We start from the raw sequence: 7,984 nt of genomic DNA, 5'->3' as shown, positions 1-7,984 counted from the left end.
TTTTGAAAGATAATTTTAAAGTTAATTAAATTTGAAAAATAATTTTTGAAAGATAATTTTAAAGTTAATTAATCAAAAATAATAATTTTAAAGTTAATTAATCTTTGAAAAATAATTTTAGACAATTTAGAATGATTTAGAAACTGAGTTTTAAAATAAGTTAGATTTGAAAATAATTCAAGTTAAAATAATTTAATTGTTAATTAACTTGATTTAAGTTAAGTCAATTTTAATAATTTAATTTCCTAATCATCTCACCCGATCTAAAATTGTCAATCAGGGAACCCTATAATTGTTGTGAGATGAATTATGGTTGAATTTAAGGGTCTGGTTTAACTTTGTGTTAGATTCAGGTTCAGCTTTGGGTTCAACAAGTAAGCATTCTTTGGATAAACTTCTGGGCTATGGTGAGTCACAAGGTACTCATTAAAGTAACCATGCCTTCGAGGTTTCCCAAATAGTCCTACCCATTGAGCTTAATACTAAACCTTGGTCTAACTAGTTAGGATCCATTTAAGGGTAGCTTCGGTCAGTTCCACTTGGCCAAATGCACCAGGTCGAAGCCATATCTTCCTAGACATGCGATGCCCAAGCTTCCCTAACGTACTATCATCCAAAAACTTCATCAGTACTGTGGGTCAAGTTAAACCTAGCCCGTTTTGATCTAAGCTTAATTACCCTACCGAGTAATCTACTCTTGTTTTACCCATTTCGAGTAGTTCAGTTGGGGGTGCCAGCGAGTCTGAATCCTCCATCTATTTTTATTTAACTTAAGTTGAAATTTACTTTTAATTTCGAATTGAATTTCGAATTTAATTTAATTTCAAATTTTTAATTGAATTTTGAATTTTGAATTTTTAATCGAATTTTTAATTGAATTTAGAATTTTTAATTGAATTTTTAATTTTTAATTTAATTTCAAATTTTTAATTGAATTTTGAATTTTGAATTTAAATTTGAATTTTTAATTGAGTTTTTAATTTGAATTATGTTCTTAATATTGTTTTTCTATTAGCTCCCCCTGGATCATAGCCTCGATATGGTCTATCAAGGTAATAGACTTGATCCTTGGGGACCCAATAGTGACCAGTTCCAACTTGATTAACCAAGTTAGATTTTGGCACCCATGCTTGGAGAATTTTTCTATTATTTCTATTAACTAGCGATAAATATGATTTGTATTTTATTTTAGTTTTAAATCCAAGTCCAGTTTTGTTGTAAACGGCTCGCTGTTTTCCAAGAATCAGATCCAGATTCTTGGAGCCCAAGGTGAACCGTTCCAACGTGTCCTTGAGTTCTTTAATTTGAGCTTTCAAATTGGAATTTTCTTCCTCAAGTTGTTGGACTTGAGTTGAACTTTCAATTTGAACTGACTCAGTTAAAGAACTCGAGTCAGTCGCTTCCTTAAGGGTTGTTACCTCCTTTTGGAGCGACTTAACCCGGACGTTCGATTTAGCCAACTTTTTTACTAAGTAAGGTAATAATTCATGCAAGTTATCTAATTGAAATTCTGCGAGTAGTGAACTTACAGTGGGTTTTGGTCCTTCGGAAACAAATGCGGATTCGTGGCTTCGATCAAACTCAGTCTCGGATTCGCTCTCGGTTTCTGACTCATACTCGGACTCAGCTTCCGCCACGGTTGCTAGTACTGGTAGAGCGAGGAAGCTCGTCGGTTCTTCTACATCCGACCCGGATTCATCTGAAGACTCGGACCATATCTTTTCCTCTGTCTTACTTGTACCTGCAACCATAATAATACCTTCCTCAGCCGAAGTAGTATTATTCTGCTCATCTAATTCAAATAAATCATTTATTAAATTATGCTTACTTACTTGAGCGTCGGAAGTGCCCTCGTGTAGTTCCATCAACTTTTGCCACAACTCTTTTGCACTTGCGAAGGGGCCGATGCGGTTCAGTTCTTCATTGGTTAGGCCACATTGTAGCATGCAGGTTGCTTTGGCATCGCCTTCAACTTTTTTCATTGTGCTAGAATCCCAGTTGATGCATGAGATAAGTTCTCCGGTGTCGTCACGTGGAAGTTCGAGTCCGGTCTGGATGATGATCCACATCTCGACTTGCTTCTTGAGGTGGTATTCCATCTGGTTCTTCCAGTATCCAAAGTCCTCGCCAGAAAAGAGCGGCGGTCGGACGGTGCAGAATCCTTCTCGGAATGCCATTTTAAAAGAACAATCTCGGATTAGTAGTGCGGGAGAGAAATAAAGATAGTAGTGCGGGAGAGAAATAAAGATAGTAATTCAGGAATTTCGAGAAAATAAAATAAAATATTATTAAAATAATATTAAAAAATATTACCACAAATTTTTGAAAACGCAATATTTCGTTAATTCCAACCAATGGTGAAAAGATGAAAATTAATTTTTCAAAAACAGTTTTGGAGGGAAAAAACGAAAGGCGTAATTAAAATGCCACGAAAAATGCAAACGAAAAATGCTTGAATGGTGGTTGCACCAGTTCAAAGCGACCTCGCTCTGATACCAATTGTTGGATCGAGACGCGCTAGAGGGGGGGGTGAATAGCGCTCGTGGCTATTTCATTCGATTATCGGAAAACTATCGGAGTAATTAAAATGCAGCGGAATAGAATAAACACAAAGACACAAAGGGATTTACTTCGTTCGGAGCCTAAGGCGACTCCTACTCGAAGGCCCGCGATCCTTGATCGCTTCCGGTGGGCAAAAACTATAAGCTCGAAAAGAATTACTAATTACAATGAAAGTATTAAAATAACTTTGTACCGACAACTTAAAGAAGAAGAAAGACAGAGCTCCGGGTCGTCGGAATGTTGCAGCAGCACTTCGGAATGACTTTGTTAGCAGCACGTTGAAGAAAGAAAGCCTGGAACTTGATTATTTGAAGTGCTGGTCGAAACCCCCTTATAAAGGGTGTTCAAGGAGCCTTGAAGGTTGTTCAAGGCGCCTCCATGCTGCCGAGTCCTCCGCGTGGATCAAGCTTGAACTGGTCGAACTTCATCTGCTTAAGGCGCCTTAAACCCTACTCAAGGCGCCTTCCAAGGCGCCTTATACTCCCTTCAAGGTGCCTCCATTGATGCTTCGCAGCCAGGTCAGCTTTTGCACCCGAGGCGCCTCCAAGCTCCATGGAGGCGCCTCGGACACTGTTCATCTGAGGAAAAGATTCCTTATTTTGTACCTGCAAGACATGTTAGTCCCAAATAATATCCTGCAACACAAAGTTAGCACATAAAACATAATAGAAGAAATAATAAAGACAGTCTCCGGACTGTCCGAGTCTGACTTCGGATTTCCAACCGGAAACCCTAGGTCGACTCGACGCCTACTGTTCCCTTTACGGGGAACGCGTCCTCACCTACTCCCCTCAGGAGATTTACCTGTTGCCAGTACGATCCTCCAGATTGACTGGACTTTTGCTCAGCACTCGACGCTTCCGGACTTTCTGCTGAACATTCGCTTCCCGGCTAGTCCAGTCTTTCACCTGGTTCGCGACACCAGGACTTTCCACCTAGGGTTACCACCCCCTAGGACTTTTGCCTGAAGCCATCGACCTGCCAAGACTTTCCGCATAGGGTTACCACCCCCTATGACCTAGGGTTACCGCCCCCTAGGGTTTTCCCTTTGCCTAACCGCAGCTAGGACTTTCTTCCACCTAGGGTTACCGCCCCCTAGGACCTAGGGTTACCACTCCCTAGGACTTTCACCTTTGCCTAACCGCAGTTAGGACTTTCCTGAAACACTCATTCAACATGTTAGATAACAACAAGACTTAACTTTGAACCCTTTGCCATTATCAAAACTTGGGTTCGATCGTCGGATGCTTCCCACACCAACAACAGCAATAAACACAATTCCAAGACTTAGTCTTGGATTAGTAGTGCGGGAATAATTAAGAATAAAGAGAACCAAATTAGTGTTGCACCAATTTAGATTTAATTACAATGAAAAAACTTTCCAAAAGGGTAATAATACCAGTTTGGAATTATGCGAAAAACTGAAAAGCCGGAAGAGAAAAAAAATTGGAAAGAAATGTCACCCCCTTGTCTGACTGGTGGTTGCACCAAGTCAGAGTGGTACCTGCTCTGATACCACTTGTTGGATCGTAAAGAATTGATAGAGGGAGGGGTGAATATCGAAAACAAAAAATCTTCGTAAAGAGTTAAGCAGCGGAAAAAAAGTAAGGAAAGGAAGAGCAAGGCTAACACAAGTTCTTTTACTTGGTTCGGAGCTTGTGTCGACTCCTACTCCAAGGCCCACACACAAGGGTGCTTTCGGTGGACAATTACTAATAATTCAAAATCAGAGTTACAATGAAATTACAAGAATTATTAGTAAAGAAAATACCGATAATTATGAAAACTAAGACAGGAAGAAATAAAACTTGTCGATGAGCTTTTAGCAGCGTCGCAGGAGCACTGAAGATCTGATCGTGAGTTGTGTTTTGAGCTTCAGCCTTGACCCTCCTTATATAGGAGGTTCGGAGTGCCTGGAACCTTCAGGGCGCCCTGGTGGTGACGTAGCCGAGCCAACCTGTAACGACCCAAATTTCCTCATTTTAAGTTCCAAAAATAATTCAAAAATATTTAGAAATTCTATAGAAAAATTCTAGAGATTTTTAGAGTTTTTTTATGCTATTTTTGGAGTTTGTTTGGTATTTTTATCAAGAGGAAGAAGTTTAAAAAAAATAAAAAAATAATAATAAATATATATGTTGAAGCCGGGTTTTGAACCCAGGAGCACTGAAGATCTGATCGTGAGTTGTGTTTTGAGCTTCAGCCTTGACCCTCCTTATATAGGAGGTTCGGGGTGCCTGGAACCTTCAGGGCGCCCTGGTGGTGACGTAGCCGAGCCAACCTGTAACGACCCAAATTTCCTCATTTTAAGTCCCAAAAATAATTCAAAAATATTTAGAAATGCTATATAAAAATTCTAGAGATGTTTAGAAATTTTTAGAGTATTTTTATGCTATTTTTGGAGTTCGTTTGGTATTTTTACCAAGAGGAAGAAGTTTAAAAAAAATAAAATAATAATAATAAATATATATGTTGAAGCCGAGTTTTGAACCCAGGACCTCGGACCAGAACCATGTTTTTATCGAGCTCAGCCAACCAACTGGTCTACGACCTGTTTGTGAATGTATATGGAGCGAAATATATATAAGTAGTAGTTAGGAACAGTAAAATTAAATTGGAAATAAAAGTGCGCGGCTAAGGAATCGAAGCCGCGACCTAGGATTTGGTTAAAGCCGGGCTGACCAAGTGTGCTAGCGATCGTTTTTTATTACAGATGGAGAAAAATTCCATTTAAGCTATATTTGGAAACGAAAATAACCTTGAGTATAAGATTTAAATCCTTTTCCTAAAACCTAAAAATTTCTCTCAAAATTCCTCCTCTCGCGACGGCGCGCGGCGTTTCTGTTCGGGCGAAAACGAAGATGACGAAGCCGCAACTAGGGCTCATCTCCGGCGGCCGGCCAAGGACCTAATCCGAGAGGGTTCTCTACCATCGTGATCACCTTGTCGAGGAGAACAAGTGGAGGTGAAGGAGTTGCCGAGAGCTTGAGTCCTCCGCAAGCCCTAGAAGTATTGGAAGCCACCTTTTCCGGCTGTAAGTCCAAGAACACGAGGGGTAAGTTGCTATTCACCTGCAGCAGGATTGATAAGATCCTTTAATGGATCTATTCAAATAAATCCTTTAACTTTATTTCCTTTTTAAAATAAGTTTTAGACTTTTTCTTTTTTTCTTCTATATAAGTTTTAATAAGACATTTTCTTTTGAAAATGTATTTTTATTTTATTTTTCTTTTATACCTTTTCTTTTGAAAAGGTAGTTTAGGTCTCTATTTAAAGAAACGTTTTGTAATTATGAAAGACAAGTAATTTCCCTTTTAATTAATCAATTTCGTTTGATTATTGGAGGCCGATCCCCTCGAAGCGATCACCCTATCCCCTTTTCCCTTTCTCTTTCGATTTTTTCACGTGATAGGCCCCCGGGTTCCTATCAACTTGGTATCAGAGCAGTTCACTTCATCTTCGCCCTATAGTATCTTGCAGCAACTTCAACAAGCGCATGGTCTTAACCCGACTTCAAGAGAAGAAAATTCACTGACATGACGACCGGAGGATCTCATCCTGACGCCAAATGGGCTTTGGAATTTGAAGCTAAGCACGAGACAAGGATGGATAAACTCGAAAAAACTATGGCATCGTTGGTCACGATAGTGCAAGAATTGAAGGATCGTTTAGAAGTAGATTCCAGCTCAAGCATACTAATCAAAAGGGGAAAAAATCAGCAGTCTCGACAACAACAATATGACCAAGGTGCAAACTCAAATGAAGATCGAGAGCACAACTATCCACGTATGAAGGTGGAATTTCCTCGCTGGGAGAACAACGATCCGATTGGATGGATTTCAAGGGCTGAAAAATATTTTCGCTTCCACAGCACATCGGACAATGCAAAGGTAGAACTAGCATCTATAAACCTCGAAGGCGATGCCATCCAATGGTATGACTGGCTTGAAGCATGCCATGGACCTCCAAAATGGGAGGAATTCAAAGAAGAACTCATCAATCGATTTGGTCCCTCCGGTTATGAGAATGTTGATGGAGAATTGGCCAAAATTCGACAGACTTCAACCGTACTAGAGTACCAAGGACGATTCGAGAGACTCTCTAATTGAACTCGTGATTGGTCAGAAAAGCAACTATTGGGCACTTTTATTGAAGGACTTCGCCTTGATATACGACAAGAAGTAAAAATGAATCAACCCCGCACCATGAAGGCTGCCTTATCCTTTGCACGACTACAAGAAGAGAAGATCAATGAAGAAGGAAGAAGAAATAACAAGGTAATTCGTGAAAACCCATCACATTATTCAACACCTCGTAGATTGACAAAAGAAGAGATCAAGGAAAGGATGGCAAAGGGATTATGCTGGCATTGCGATGAAAAGTGGCACCGTGGTCATCAATGCAAGCAAAAAAGGATACTGATGATTGAACCAATAGAGAACTCTGAGGAAGAAGATGATTTCGATGAAGATGAAACACAAGATAATATCAACGAAGTACAGTATGATTCTATGGCAATATCAGTTCATGCCTTAGAAGGACTACAAACTCCACAAACGATGAAGGTAAAAAGATTCATTAAAAAACAACCAGTAATGATACTTATAGATTCAGGAAGCACCAACAATTTTCTAGACTCAACCCTGGCAAGCAGGCTTAAATAAAAAATAGAGCAAGCATCTACATTTGATGTTAAGGTGGCGGATGGAAGATCACTTACAAGTCCAAGAAAGTGCAATAGTATTAAAATTCTCTTACCCAATTATGAATTAATAACAGATCTCTTTCTTCTTCCCCTAGATGGATGTGATGTTGTACTTGGAGCACAATGGTTGAAAACATTAGGAGATATAATATGGAATTTCTCTCAACTAACAATGCGCTTCCAAGATCAAGGAAAAGAAGTTTGCATCAGAGGCAAGAAACAAGATACTATCACACCAATAAGTAGTTATCAGGCAGAGCAGTTATTAAAGAAAGATTGCTCTATTTTTCTCATGCAACTCTCTATCAAAAAAGATCCTAAAGCAAATGTTAGGCCTTATCGCTACCCTTACATACAGGAGGAAATTGAGAAGATTGTACAAGAGATGCTTCAGGTTGGTATCGTTCGCCCAAGTATAATTCCATATTCTTCTCTAGTACTGCTTGTACAAAAGAAAGACAAAAATTGGCGAATATGTATAGATTACCCGGCACTCAATAAAATTATAATGAAAGACAAGTACCCCATCCCCATCATTGATGAACTACTTGATGAATTAGGAGGTTCCTCATTATTCTCAAAGTTGAATCTTCGCTCAGGCTTCCATCAGATAAGAATCCATCAGCCAAACATTCCAAAAACAACCTTTCAGACTCATGATGGTCATTATGAATTTTTAGTCATGCCTTTCGGTTTAATTAATGCACCTTCTACATT

This window comes from Zingiber officinale, chromosome 5B, assembly GCF_018446385.1.
Source record: "Zingiber officinale cultivar Zhangliang chromosome 5B, Zo_v1.1, whole genome shotgun sequence".
NCBI classification, from domain to species: Eukaryota; Viridiplantae; Streptophyta; class Magnoliopsida; order Zingiberales; family Zingiberaceae; genus Zingiber; species Zingiber officinale.
This window is presented reverse-complemented; position numbering follows the sequence as displayed.